At 43.3% G+C, this 15,177-nt stretch overlaps 1 long non-coding RNA gene across 3 annotated transcripts; it reads left to right on the plus strand.

Moving 5' to 3' along the window:
- Positions 1 to 793: 793 nt before the first annotated feature.
- LOC310811677 lies at positions 794 to 6,064 on the plus strand. Of its 3 annotated transcripts, none has more exons than XR_014554480.1 (5): positions 794 to 989; positions 1,566 to 1,647; positions 2,806 to 2,915; positions 3,347 to 3,460; positions 4,168 to 6,064. It is a non-coding gene; the product is annotated as an uncharacterized lncRNA (long non-coding RNA). The 3 variants fall into 3 exon arrangements; XR_014554481.1 differs by having other exon boundaries at positions 2,806 to 2,892; XR_014554479.1 differs by having other exon boundaries at positions 2,806 to 3,460.
- The last annotated feature ends 9,113 nt before the right edge of the window (positions 6,065 to 15,177 follow it).

The raw sequence follows: 15,177 nt of genomic DNA on the forward strand, positions 1-15,177 counted from the left end.
ATCAAGGGGGCAGGTGGTTGTGCTTGTTGTTTCCAGGATGATTCTACCCTGGCTAGAGCTGACAAGAGAACTGAAATGTGCCATGGAGAGATCTGCCGTCAAATATTTGTCAATAGCTATTATGTTCCAAGAGTGGGGCGATGCTTGCGGTGATCATTTCAAAACTGAGATCATGAACCCCGGAATGCACAGGTGTTCACACCTTCGCTTATCCAAAATATATTAATGGTAAAAGTCGCTGTGACTGGTATATGATGTCACACTACTGAATCACACTACCTTTAAAGGGCTATGATGTAGCGTGTAGTGGTTTATGTTTGTAGGGCCTCTGATTACTAAGTAAAATAACAACAACCTTTTTTTAAACATTTATTTATTTTGGGGATATTTTGAGGGGGTTGACTCAGAAGACCGCCATATGACATGTTTATATAACCATTACTCATGAAGAAACCCTTTAATCTACAGATGCAAAAGAGCAATTACGCATTTACATAAATCACATAAAATCTGAACAGTTCCTGTTAATCAGAGTTTGGCAACAGTTGCTCTACTTTTACATCGAGGCAATAGAATTCCGATGTAGGCATAAATGGCTGCATACACTCAATGTCTCTCAGTAGGGGTTTCCCGCATCATCGGACGAAGGAGGGGCGTATATGCCTCCATACATTCAATGCCCCAGTAAGGGTATTCCTTGTCTTTGGACCAAGGAGGAGCTTATATATATATATATATATATAGCCGTTTGGAACCAGGCAAAATATGGTGCTACATAGGCCAAAAACAAGATATTTCCTCAATTATGGCATAATATCTTTTGGAAAAGTGCTTTTTAGAGGCAACAGAAATGTGCTGCTCATGCCCGCTTGCTCTAATGCTGCCGGTTGGTTGGTGCTCAAACTTCAGCCTTTTGGGTGAGGCTTCAATGTTTCAACAGATCGATTGTCGAACGTCGATATCAAGTCATCCAACTACGGCAATGTGAGGTAAGTAAATAAAAACATTTGAGATCAAAATCCTCAATTGAATAGCGACCCTTGCAACGAAGAACAATGGGCCTATGTGCCATCTTCAAACTCAGATTTTGAATCAAAATATCAGTTTACTTTAATATCCAGATCTAAACTTGAACTAAAATACATACATATTGTATACTTATGGTCTGTATACAGCATAGACACCATGGATGATTCATATTGACTGTACTACTAGAAATGTGCCAATTGTATGACCGGTCATGGTGACTTTGCAGAACACACTATTGTTAAACACACCGTGTAAGTGACTATATCCTTCCTTTCCACGTTAAATACGGAGCTATTTTAAATACTAACCCTATTTTTAAGTATTATAATATAAACAATCACTTTCACTATCACTGAAAATGCAATGTCTCCTATTTTCCTTAAGAAGCTTTGACATGTGTCCGTTGTTTATGCCATCAAAATATAAAAGAAGATTGCGAGTAGTTGAATTAGTGTCACATTTCATTAATTGAAGTGTTAATATGCTCACTACCATATGGCTAACCCCTTGTAATCTCTGTAATGCTCTCCTTGCAGCCTAACCAACATGACTGCTATGTTGCTCTCAGTAAAGAAAGTGCTTTTCTTTCTCTCTCTACCGGAGTTTGCTCTCAGAAAGGTAAGATTGTTTTTTCTCCCTCACCATTCCTCACTCAAATATGTTGAACCTCTCAAGGTCACATAGATTAGAACTATATTACTCTGTATAGCAATGTCCTTGGGTCAGCTTCGACCATGGTGTTATTGAGGTTCTTGCGGTGGATGACAGTTCCCCGTGCCAACAGTAGTGCAATGCCTTGCCTATTATGGTCACTTATCGTATGCAGGGCAGTTTAGACCTAAAAATGGAAATGTAACGTAGCCTTATCGCTAGTTCTTTGAGTGCAGAGGTGTCAACATGTGGAACTAGGAGTAATCAATCTGACCAGCAAATTCAGCGTTATAGATTCTGATGACTTTTACAATTGAACATGGATTTTAGCCCGTTCAATAGACTATTTTTGCACATTGCAGTAGCAGATTTCTACCACTTGTGGGCAGCATTGATGGAGTTTCCATTGCTCCACTGATATGACACAGCTTGTGGTAAAGTGAGTTAGTTGACTATGCATCCGTTTAATGTTTCTCTACACTTTTGCTGTTTTGTTCATAACAACCTGATTGCTGAACAGTAGGCATAGCCCATTACGTGGGTTAAACTATGTAGTTATGAACTGCTGTCAGCTATGTTTTGTATCATTATAAGAAATTGTAGCAACTACTCTTCGCTTGGTAGTTATCTCTCAATGTGCTCTGTTTTGCCAGCTCTCTGTAAATATACCATTAGAGAGGCGTGGGTTTTATAGCAACCGCCCCACCTAATCTCAGAAACCTATCAGTCAAAATCACAGAACCAGGCACTGACTAGCAGGACAGGATGCCCCTCTCAGGGTGAGGAGGATGTCCTGTGTTTATTGTGGAGCTGCCATTCTGAGCACCACCCAGGGCCCACCACCCACCGACCGCCGCCCACCCTCACCCCTGGTCACTGAGGCATCCATTCAGCCCACCCTCCCCTCTCTCTGCCCTTCCCCATGGGGTTCACTTAGCTTAGGGGCAAGAATTCTTCATTCCCATGCCCTCTGTCGTATGAAATATGATCGAGTACCTGTGTTGTTGCTGTAAATACCTGTATTTGTGTTGTGGCAATAATCACCTGTATTAGTGTTGTTGCTGTAAATGGGCATCCCATCGATGACTCCTCAATCTATCAATCTGTCATCTATCTCCCACACAGGTAGGCCTACTGCTGATGTTGTTGGACTCTCTGTGATGCAGAAGTCACCTCAGAATGGCCCTACCTGATACCAAGGCGGAGGATACAGTAAAGCTTATTATATTCACAAAGTAACATATTGTAATTTCTATGTACTGTATTTCCTACATTGAAATTGAATGCAATTGACCCCAACTCTGCCACACAAGATACCTTGCACTTTAATTACCGCCCTGCCGTGCCAGCGGGCAGGCGTGTTGACTAGGGGGCATCCAGTAATCATGGATGTCCCCCACCCACCGTATCTCCCCAAATTGGATTCAGGGCCCGGGGGACTCCACCAAAACCATAGGTGTGGCCCGCTTGTGTGGCACCATTCCCCCAGGGGCGAGGACAATAGGCTTGGGTTGGGGGTTCTGGGATGAGCTCTTTTCAAATCTCGCCTTTATTGACTTCTTTCTCTGAATTCATCAGGATGATGAAATGTACCTGTATTTGTGTTGTTGCCGTAAATGTGCATTCAATTTATGACTCACTCATTTGTCATCTACTTCCCACACAGGTAGGCCTGCTGCTGATGTTGCTGGACTCTCTGTGATGCAGAAGTCACTTCAGAATGACTGGGAAAGTGACCCTATCTGACACCAAGGCAGAGGGGACTATGTATGTGCTATAGGTACGAAAATGACCATTTTAATAAATAAAACATTTTGAAAATCAAAAAAGCTTCTTGTATATCACAAAAGCAATGTAATTTGTTTTCAAATATCATATTGCAATGTCTATGGATTTCCTATTTTGAAATTATATATACTAATATATGCCATTTAGCTGACGCTTTTACCCAAAGCAACTTACATTGCAGTGAGGGCATACATTTTTCCGTATATATGGTCCCAGCGGGAAACTAACCCACAACCTAAGCATTGTTAGCACCACACTCTACCAACAGAGCCACAGAGGACCACAACAGAAATTGAAGGCAATTGATCCCAACCTTGCACTTTAATTACCACCCTGCCGTGCCAGTGGGCAGGTGTGTTGACGAGGGTGCATACAGTAATCATGGATGTCCCCCACCCGCCCTATCTCCCCAAACTGGATTTAGGGTCCGGGGGACTCCACCACAACCATAGGTGTCTCTCTTTTTAACATTGAAAGTTGAATGTCCTCTCATGTTTATCAGCAATCATCATGCCTACACCTACACATGTGAAATCTCTCTCTCTTTCTCTCTCCCTGTCTCTCTTTCACTCTCTCTCTCTCTCTCTCTCCCTCTCTCTTTCTCTCTCATTTTCTCTCTCTCTCTCTCTCTCTCTCTCTCTCTCTCTCTCTCTCTCTCTTCCACTATCATGCTTGCTCTCCAATACTGTCCCTATCCAGTGTCTCTAGACTGGACCACTGTTGCCGGGCCTTGGTGTTGCCGGACCTTGGCTTTGCCCTGCTGGTGCTGCAGAAGACCAACTACAGAGCAGGGCACCATCTGTGGTTTCTGTTTGGCTCCTGGAGGTGCAGCAGATGGCTCTCAACGTGGGCTCCCCTGACACTGATGCTGACACTCTGACCCAGGCTGTGCACAAGGGACCCACAGACTTACAAGAACATTTTGATTAGTTAATTAATGTAATATTTTAACATGTATTATTTCGTTAATTAGATATTTCATATTTCATAAGAGTTTAATATGTATTGAATATGATCCCTGTGTAGGGACCGCTGTTCTTTCTCTCTCTCTCTCTCTCTTTCTCAGTTCTCTGTCAGCTACATAATTTCTAATCTCCACACATTTAGACATTGTGGGCAGCATTGGCCCCGGAGGACCTGGTGTCTGTAGCCACAGTGGTTTACCAGATTATGGGTGATGGTTTTATGTATTTTGATATGGTCATGGTTTTGCCCACTGGTATGCCATACCCATTTTCAGAGAGAGGGAGAGAGACAGAGAGAGAGAGAATGAGAGAGAGTTTTCATTAGCAAGGCTTGATTAAAGAAACAACTATCTAACATATTGTTTTCTTTTTTTCTTTCCTCCTGTGACTGCCTATGGCCCCTGGTCCGAGCATTGATTACTTTATCTTATTATGACTGATGGATAGATGATTCACTTACTTAAACAAATGTATTAGTTATAAGTCGCTTTGGATAAAGGCGTCTGCTAAATGCCATAAATGTAAATGTAAATGGCATATCCTGCAGTTGAGCTGGACGTGCATGTCAGAGTCAACAAAGCCCTTGTCTATGTTACCAAGCGAATTCAAACCGGGGACCTCTCACATGGATGACCCAGACGTATACAGTATTGTTATACCAAGAGGACATCCTTGTGGTATGAGGGCTTACACGCTTCAGGCAGGGCTAATCATCATGAGAGTGTGATTCCAAATCACCTCCACTACATCTACTGATGAATCCCACCTTGTACCATAGGTTTATCCTGCTCATTCCTACAATGTATAAACTGTACGTAGCACATGTAATGAAAGTCAACACTCACCTCTTCTGGTCTCCTGTTCATTCTTGTAATTTTGTTTTGTATAATTATGTTCATGTACATTTTTATGACAAAAAAAACTATACTAGTAACACTGTTAAAGGGGCAATCTGGGATTGGTACATCCATTTTGGGACTTTTGAATGAATGATATAGAGCCATTGATTATTGAAGAATATAACTTTGAAATGCCTCATGAGTTTAGTTGAACTGTTTTACCCGATCAAACCCCCACATATACACTTGTTGTACTCCATATATTGTCAAGAATGTAACTGTGAACTGGTTAAAACTATCATATTGGTCTCATGGAGGTCAATCATTGCACCATAGCTCCGTCTATGAATTTGAGAGTGGTGTAATTTCTCCAGCCCTATCCTTTAGCTCTTTACTTAAAACAAATGGCTGGATGACCGCTTTGCTGTTGTTTGAATCCTAGATTTCCCCTGTTGTTCACGTGTTGTTCACATAAGTGAAAAGACAACCAGACCCTATACATATTAATTATTTGAGATAAACATATATCACTCTTGTTTGTGATTTTAGCCTTGTTTAAGGAAGTGCCAAAAGGTTTGTGGCATGAAACAAACTGTACTGGTGCTATATTTTAACATTGTGAAAACCAGTCAAACAAGGGCACGGTCTGAGTCTAAGTGCTATTTTCAAGGCCAGATGTTTCAGCCCACATGATAGCACTTGAGCTGCTCATTATCATTAACACGCCTCTACTTACCGCTATTCCACCGAGGTGAGCGCAGGTAAGACAGCGCTACAGCACAGTGACGTCCATTTTGCGCCGGCCGAAAATAGAGCTCTGTGAGCCAATGTACTGATGTTATTACACTGATGTGGATAATAAAGTATTTCTGTCTCATCTGCTGTTGGACTCGTCTCCTCGTGCTTCTGAATGCCATCTTCGAATTAGGCCGTTTCCCTAACCACTTCAAAACCTAATTGGATTGGCCATTGACGATTATAAACGGTCTGTAACACTCAGATTCCATCGCATTACGGAGTCTCATGCTTCCCAAGCCACAGCAAATCGGGTTAGCCGGAGTGGATTCAAACTGACTATGAATTTGTATGCAACTGCAGACGTTGGTTGTGTTGGCCTTATGGAACTAATTATGTGTGGTTAATGCTAATCGTTCATATCTGCGGTGTAAAACGACATGAAATGAAACAAAATGAAGACACTGTCACTTGATTTCAAAGAAAGACATTACAATTGTGAACAGGCTATGTATGATATAATATTGAAAATAGAAAATACGAAACACTTTTTGTTCCTTCACAGGGGTGGCACTAATTTCATCAGGTGTGAAATAGGGGGGTTCCAGGTGAAAAAGCCCTCTCAGAGTAATTCTTACCATCTTGGAAGTAAAAGCACTGAGATGTTTCTACCTCTTTGTAAATGTCTTGAGTGGGTGTCTTTGGATGCCAAGCTGCTTTGTTTGCAATCTTCTAACCCTGTTCGACCTCTCTGTCTGTGCGTCCAGCAGCAGTCCTCTCATCAAGGTTGAATCAAGTTTCCATCAACTTATGCTTGTTGAATATTGGTGGGAAATGAATGTGAATGTGTCTAAATGCCAAACTTAGTATACAATTGTGCAGAGAATGACTCAGCTATCAGCTCCTCTGCAGTGAACTACTAGGATTCAATAGGCCTACATGTATTTGGTACAAGATTGCATTAACAGTAATAAAACAAATCAAATAAAAAAAAAAAGTGTTTGGAAACATTTGGTGTATTTTTTCATTTTAAACTGTCGCCCAAGTTTTCAGGTTGTACTCCGACCCCTCAAATGCTGTACAATATTAGCAGCGTGTGACTGTATGAGGGTCTTATAGTCTACCTGCTTGGGCCTGTTTACACCGGTTGGGCCTGGCCAGGGAATGTGTTTTTCTTCTGACTATATTGTGGCTGATTCTGAGCTCTGTCTGACATGGTGTCCATCGGGCAGTTCACGCTAAGCCTGGTAACAAGGCCCTGTTCGGCTGTGGCTAAACCCATCCCGCCACCGAACAAAAGAGCAGGGCTTTACCAGGGGGGCACTCAAACTGCTGACTGTCAACTTGAGCTAATGCGGCCCCATTCTATCCTGTCTCGCCCCTGGCGCTCCCCTCTCCCTCTCTCTCTCTCTCTCTCTCTCTCTTTCTCTCTCTCTCCATCATCCCCTCTCTCTCTCTTTCTCCTTTCTCTCTCTCTCTCTCTCTCTCTCTCTCCATCACCCCCCCTCTCTCTCTTTCTCTTGCCCCCCCCCCCCCCCCCGTCCCTCTCTCCCTCTCTCTCTCTCTCTTTCCCAGCCCGGGACCCTCTTTCTACATGCGAACCAGGCAACGGCCAGGTCTTCAGCACATCAGCCTACTATTGACAGTGTGTGCTCTCTTCAGAGAAACGGGCCCACCTAGTTGCAACCATCTCTTTCTTTGTTGGTTCCTCGGTGTGTCGGGTGTGTTTGTGTGTATGTGCTCTGTGTGTTTACGTCTCTTTGGACCATGTGTGAGTGTCTGCGTGGGATATTCAGAGTCACCTGGACACCGTCCTCCAATGCAGGTTAGTGGGGATGGATGGGTGGATGGATGGATGGATGGGTGAATGGATGGATGGATGGATGGTTGGATGGGGGACTGCCTATCTGCTGTTAATTAGCTTGCTTCATTATAGTTACTGTGAAGATTCTTGGAGAGTTGTGGAGTTGAGTCATGAGTCAAGTTTCTGGTGCTGATGAAGAATAGCAACATGATTTAGTTATTCTGTATTGAATTAGCTCCATTGGCCAATCCAATAAATGTTGTTCAGTTTATGTTTGAGGTAGTATCTACCAGTCATTTTTTGATTGACCGGAATTGTATTTTGTTAGATGTTGCATCACAAGCCTCAATTTCTGTCCCATTGGGTATAATGTGTAATAGAATTTGACTGCAAATTCTTTAAAATGATGATAGTTTTTCTTGACAGGCGTATCAAACTCGCATATCAAACCCCCTCCAATTCAAAATGGCCTTTTTTTTGTAGTTGTTGCCTTCCCTCAGATTTTCCTCATATCATGTCACACATTTGAACTACAGATGAACTAGTTATAGCCCACTCGTTGACTGCTACTGTGTCCTGTTGTTGGCTAGCCACCCCTCCCATCCCTCTTGACCTTCCTCCTTGTCACAGACAGACAAGTTCAATCTCTCACTCTCATTATTTATGTTAAAGGAGGGTTTCCTAAGAAAGTCATTTATTTTGTTTTGTTTGACCTATAAATACCCCGTAGACAGAGTGGCATGTCAACGAACAGTGGGAAAAAGGATGTGAGCATTGTTTAACTGACACTTGTGTCAAGTTAGTGTAACCCTATCTGGCAGAGGTTCCTGGTGTTATCTGATCTCTGTAGCACTTATCGACTTAGATCTGCTTCCTCCATGCATCTTCGTGGGTTCATGAATGTTGTCGTTGTCCGGTAAAGAAGTCGAGAAGCCACAGCTCATTGCGGGGATGCTCAGTGCGGATCAGGGACGTGTCCTGGTTGTCATTGTAGTTTTTCATATGAATCAGGCCAATGCTATGTGGGCAGGTTCCACCCCCCCCCCCCCCCCAAACAATAGAATAGTGTTATTTGATGTACTGCAGTCTTGACAGCTCAGATCGATTTCTTAAAGATATTTATTTGTCATTGTGTTATCTGTAGATAATGGGAAAACAAGCACACCACTCCTCCACACCACACCACACCACACCACACCACACCACACCACACCACACCACACCACACCACACCACACCACACCACACGCGGTGTGTCAAAGGCCAGACACATCATGTGGGGTTGTTTTCCTCGCCATGCCCACCTCCTCCTCCTCCCCCCCCCCATACCCCCACCCCCCCGACATACCCCCATCCCCCCACATACCCCCCACAGCCAGCCTGCTCCGGTTTCCTGGCACACCAAACCGCTGACGAGGGGATTGCAGCAGGGCTTCTGGGACACCCTGCCTCGTGCCAAGCGAGCTGCCCGCCTCACCTCGTCCCCCTATGCAACCGACCCCCCCTCCCCCTCTTTGTCTAAATCCCAGTTTTGTGTTGCCGGTGGAATGCAACAATGGCGGCGTTAGCCAACACAATGCAGGAGTCCTGATCCCCCCCTGGCAGCCACTGGCAGCCAGCTTGTGTCCCTGGCCCGGTGTGGGGCTCGGTTGGGACCACCTGTGTGGCTGGTGCACTTGGGGGTCTCCAGCTGGCAACAGTGTTTGGATGTACTCACCCAGGCATGAATGTGGTTACCAACCACCACAGCTCAGCTCTCTGACTGCCTCAGGTCTGCAGACAAGGCAGTTTTATGAGAGGTCTTCAATACTCGCAAGAGAGGCAAAAAAATAAAATAATGCAGTGTTAAGCTCACAACAGCAGCTGCGTGCCCCAGAAAAAGTCACACTTTTCTCTAAATTAAGACCCAAGGCCTGTGCTTATTTTGAGCTCTGTGGGATAAAAATAGGCCAGATGCGTCAGTTCCACTATTCCCGGATTCTCAGACGTTTGGTTGTTGTTATTCTTCCACTCTGTTCAACTCCTGTGGGAATTGAAACAGTCTCCAGCGTGCGGCAGGTTACTTGTTCAGTCACTAAAGACGAGCTGTTCCCTCAATTCTGATAGCAACAGCAGGAGAACACTTAGGCCTCAGCCCCCCACCCCACCCCACCCCCTCCCCCTATTCCTCCTCCCAACTTGATGGCCCTGCCCCTCACCTTCCTAATATGGGGGCATCCCTTTGCCCTCGTCCAATGGGCTCTCTCGTTACGCCCCACCTAGAGATGCCATAGGGCTTGTCCAGATTTCTCCACTGAGGTTCCAGTGAGGGAACAGGCAAGCTAGCAACAGGGGGAAAATCAGGAGAGAGTTAGTGACATTTTGAGGGAGAACAGTCTGTGATTTCAGCTCTGCAGCCAGGTGAGGGGATAGCTCACCTCTTCCAAGGGAGGAAGTATACCAAGACTGACATAAAGCTAGGGTGAGTCTGATGTTATCACTGCCATATGTCACATTCAGCTAGGCTTGGACCATTTCTACGTTTGTTTGGTATGTTTGGAATAGACTGAGATTTGACTCATTGTTGGTCCTTGAATCTAATAATGTGACAGGGGTTGAGTGTGGCAGTGAACAGTTTTTGGGATCTTCCGCTATAAATCTGATGTTATTGTGGCAGAATTGTATTTCTGCCAGAGTGGCATGGCTTTAATATTACCAGTGGAGTGTTAATGTTGTATTTATATTGTGTTAATGTTGTGCCAATTTGCTTGCCTGGTCGTATTTGCTGTATGACAAAGCGATGATGTCCATTTTGTTTTTCTCTAATAAATATTTGGACTGCTTTCTCTGCCATTTGTCAAGCAGTGAGAGTCTTGTATGCACATTGCTGAATTTTTAGAACATAGAAATTATCTGTTCTCGAAGGACAAATACCATTTGTGTTGATTTCAACCTGGTGGTTCTATGGCACAATACAACATTATTGAACTTGGTGTTCATAGATTGCTGGTCTCTGCTTGCATTGATCTGTTATAGGGGCAGCAGCACCCAGTTATTTCAAACACCTAGTCGTAATTTTACACACGGGCAACAGCTGCAACCTGTTGGTCATAGGATCTGAGTGTCGCTCCTAATGCAGTGGCTTGCCCAAGAGCTTGGTATGCCATGCTGAAGTGGGTAGAATGGCATGCCTGCCAGACAGAGCCAGACCTACCATGGGTCAGGGTTGAAAGCCTGTTTGAACTGGGAATGATGGTAACAGGCACATAAAAGCATTGAGTAAGCATATGTACAATACGCTGGCCTGAATTGGTTCAAGTTCTTGTTCCTCCACTCTGGCTCTAAAGCAGAGTTGGGGCCTTGGATACAGCTGGATGTCGGATGTCTTGACGATTTGGTGTTAAGCTGTTAGTCTCTGTGTGCTTGCAGAATATGTGCAGGCATAAACCTGATATTCAGAAATGTAGTTATTTTCTATAGAAATAGAAACTGGGAGACCCATCATAACAGATGTTCTGTAATGCCTATTTGTGTAGTAAGCGTGGTAGCTGTGTTGCGACGTCTCTCTCCCATCCCTCTAATGGCATGTGTGTAATGTGTGTGTATGTGATCCCTCTGCCGTTCCTCAGGGGTCAGACATGTTAACGGGACACCACCATGGGGGGGGGGGGGGGGGGGGGACACGACGACAGTCTGCTACCGCAGGACTCATATTGACTTTTAATGAATGTTGTTGATAGACTATACATAGATGTTTATGCCACTGCATAGTAGAATGTGTACCAGTTATAACCCCTCACCCGAGATTCAGCTGGAGGCTTGAAATAGGGAGACTGTCTGTAACTGAACACCCCCTTAATGCTGTGGATTCTACTTGGCCTGAAAGTTGGATGATATTTGGACTGTATAAATAACATTTAAGTAACTGAATTGTGCTTACTTCCCTGGTTTATTACCAAGGCAGTGTGTTCTGACAAGATTAAGTGGAAACTCAGTTGCAACTTCAAGTTGCCTCGGTTTAAATAGTTGCTTAAATAGTCATGACTAACTTCAGCTAACTTTAGCCACTGCAAACAAAAAAACAATGGGAGTGATTGGGGAACAACAAAAAAACAGTTCCACATTTTAATTAATTGATTAATAACCTTGGTTGAACTAACTGCGTCATGCCAAGTCCAAACATCTGAAATGCCCAGAGATGTTAGAAAGTGGCATTTTCGAGTGCTAAACAAATGTGCCACATTACAAACTTTGTTCAATGCGAACAAGTTCTACTCGGACAGCAAACGGCCAACGTACTCCTGTTAACTCATCTCAAGGCCTTATCTTCATCGCAAGTAGGATTGATTGTCGACTAGGGCAGGGGTTTATACTCCACTGCTGTTATGAAATGTGTAGCCCAAGGAAGTTATCAATTTAGTCACCAAAATGTGACTAAGTTGCAAGTGGCCATGAGTATTTTCACCTAGAGAAAGCGTGGAAGTCTGGGCTATACTATACAGTAGTATCACAGAGGCGCTATCCCGAATACGTATGACAACATAGTTAGTTATGGTTGAATGAATGAACAAGGATGATTATGACAACTTCCTGGCGACAGGTTTCTTGATACTGTGGGCAGGTCAAGGTCAAGAGGTGGTTGGCCGATTTGGAGGAAGCTAGGGAAAATCGCTAGCAAACAGAGTTTGACATAGGTCTAAACATATTCTTATGCAAAACCAGGCAGACAACCAGAGAGTATGATTTGTTAAAAACTGGATTTAAGTACCATAAATTACATGAATGACTCAACAGAGAGACATTTCAATATATCATCATGTCAGAGAAGAGTTGTGTCTTCCCCTCCATGTTGAATACATATCTAACCGAAATATCCTGGTTTCCTGTTTACAAAGAGGCATTTCCTGCGTCATGGGGTGTAACTAATTCCTCCATCTGAGTTTTCCAAGGACAAGACCCTCTTGTGTGCAGAACTTAAGTTCCCATGCTCCTCTCCAGAGATAAACATATTTGTGGGTGAAACATTCAAGGACTTTGATCTCAGTCTCCCAAGACTCAGACAGTATATCATACCATACACCAGTATTTCTCAACTCCAGTCCCCAGGGTTGCACATTTCTATTCCAGCCCAGCACTAGCACATCTGATTCAACTACTCCATGCATCATCTGCCATTCGCTGAATCAGGTGAATTAGTGCTCGGCTGGAACCAAAATGTGCAACCCTAGAGCGGTATTGCAGGACCAGGACCAGGACAGGAAACATATAACATACAGCTCATATCAGTTCCCTGTATGGTGGGATAATTACCTGTGTCCAGCTCATATTCTTTCCTGATCTCCAGGGCACTGCAGCTACAGGTTGAACACTCATGCACTGTGCCTGTCATCAGAGTAAGGTGATAGACGCTGATTGACCTCCAATTTAAAGCAGAAAGGCATCACAGTAAAACCTAATTGTCTCTGTATGGTGGCTCTTATAAACAGAGCCCAAGGCAACTGTTGGTAAAGAATAGAACTGACTAGGATTAATGCTGCTGGATTTGAGGTCTCCCGTTTCATGATGCTTGCAGGTACAAAATATGCTGCAGGTGAGGTAGCCTGGTCTAAGATGTACACGTGCTTATTTTAGCTAACTCAGACAGTCAGATGAGTTGGCCAAAGCACATACAGACCTGGGACCACGCTATAGCTGAGGTGTATACAGTAGGCCTATGTGAGCCTTGTGGAATAACAGCAACAACACTGGTTGTGCTAAATCGTAGACCTTCTTTGGGAATGCCAGCTATGCAGAAGAGGGCTTTCCCCTCATTGTCCTCTGATAAACAGGGAATTGATCAAAAAAAATCCAGCTTTGACCTTTTCGCAGTGTCTAACGTGGGTTTGTTTTGAGCAGTTTGTTTTGAGCACAGTCGCTAGAAAACATTATTTCCTTTTAGGATTTATTTGTTTCTCTCATTGGGACCCGAGGCTGGTTTGGGTTGTTCCTGATGGTCTTTACCCTGTTTGTGTAAAGGCACTGGTCCATCATCATGCCCATGTTCAGAGCAGGGGAGGCTGATGGAGGTGTTTGATACCATTTATCACTCTATTCCATGCATTACAATGAGCCCCTCCTCTGATTTATACCTCCACCAGCCTCCCCTGGTTTAGAGCAACAAATGGAGGCCCGTAGACACGAATGGTAACTTTAATGTTTATAGCAGAAAAGTTGTGTTTGACTTGTTTATGATTTGTTCAGACATACTAAATAGTCATGTTTGTATAAACCATTCCACCAATATAGCCTATTAACTTGAGTGAATTTTATCCCTTGGATGTACAAATGTTAACCTCTTTTTCTCTATAAATGTTGATGCTATTTGATGATATACTGTAGGAGCACATCAATTTGTGTAATTTATAACCGTAATAGCATCATTCACAATGGGCTAGATTAGCAGCATTCACAACGGGTTTTCCCTATCCTGGGTCTTGTGACACTCATTGAATTAGCACCAACGAGGTTAACATTATCCACGCTGCAGATCTGTAACTGTCCAGTGTGTCTGACTATGACTAGGCTCTATGTCACGAGTTACAGTAACTTAAAAGCATGTCAATACGATGGCAACTGTAGATTTATCTCCTGTGTTTCAAGCCCGAGCAAGATTGATTTCCCTGCCACTTTGGAGTAAGCATATCCTTGAAGTGGTAGTTCACCCAAATTGACAAATAAGTTGTTTGTTTCCTAACCTTGAAAGCAGTCTTTGGACACTAAAAACTTTGATGAAAAGTATGTGGGAGATGTAACCAATTTCACTTCTTTACCTACTAATCTGTGCAAGCACCAGGGGAATGTAAACAGAGATATTAGGGAATATTTATTCATTATTTTATCATGCAAACAGCTTAATCTGAATGTTGTCTTATTCGGAGTAAGGGTAATAATCCTAGAGTATTGTGTGCATGTAAACATACTCACTGTGTCTTTGTTGATATCCTGAGAGAACCAGCCCTGCTAAAAGCATGTCTTTGACACCTTTCCATATGAATGTGTTACACTTGCTAGTAGTTACTAGTTTACCTCGCACTTTAACATACATGTACATTTCGTCAGAAATATATAATTATAGTATCAAGCACCCTACAATTTTAAAGGATAGGTGTAGTCTATGCTTAGATGTCATATCAAGTGTATTTCAAAGTTTACAATATGTCTCTGAAGGCAATGCAACACTTTGTCTGACTGTTGGATAGATGATTCACTTACTTAAACAAATGTATTTGTTGTACGTCACTTTGAATAAAGGCATCTGCTAAATTCCATAAATGTAAATGTAAATGTAAATGTCTGAGGCACCAGTCCGAAGAAGATCAAACCATAAACATTTTCCATTCTAATTGGA

The sequence above is a fragment of the Argentina silus genome, assembly GCF_951799395.1.
Source record: "Argentina silus genome assembly, chromosome: 11".
In the NCBI taxonomy this organism is placed as follows: Eukaryota; Metazoa; Chordata; class Actinopteri; order Argentiniformes; family Argentinidae; genus Argentina; species Argentina silus.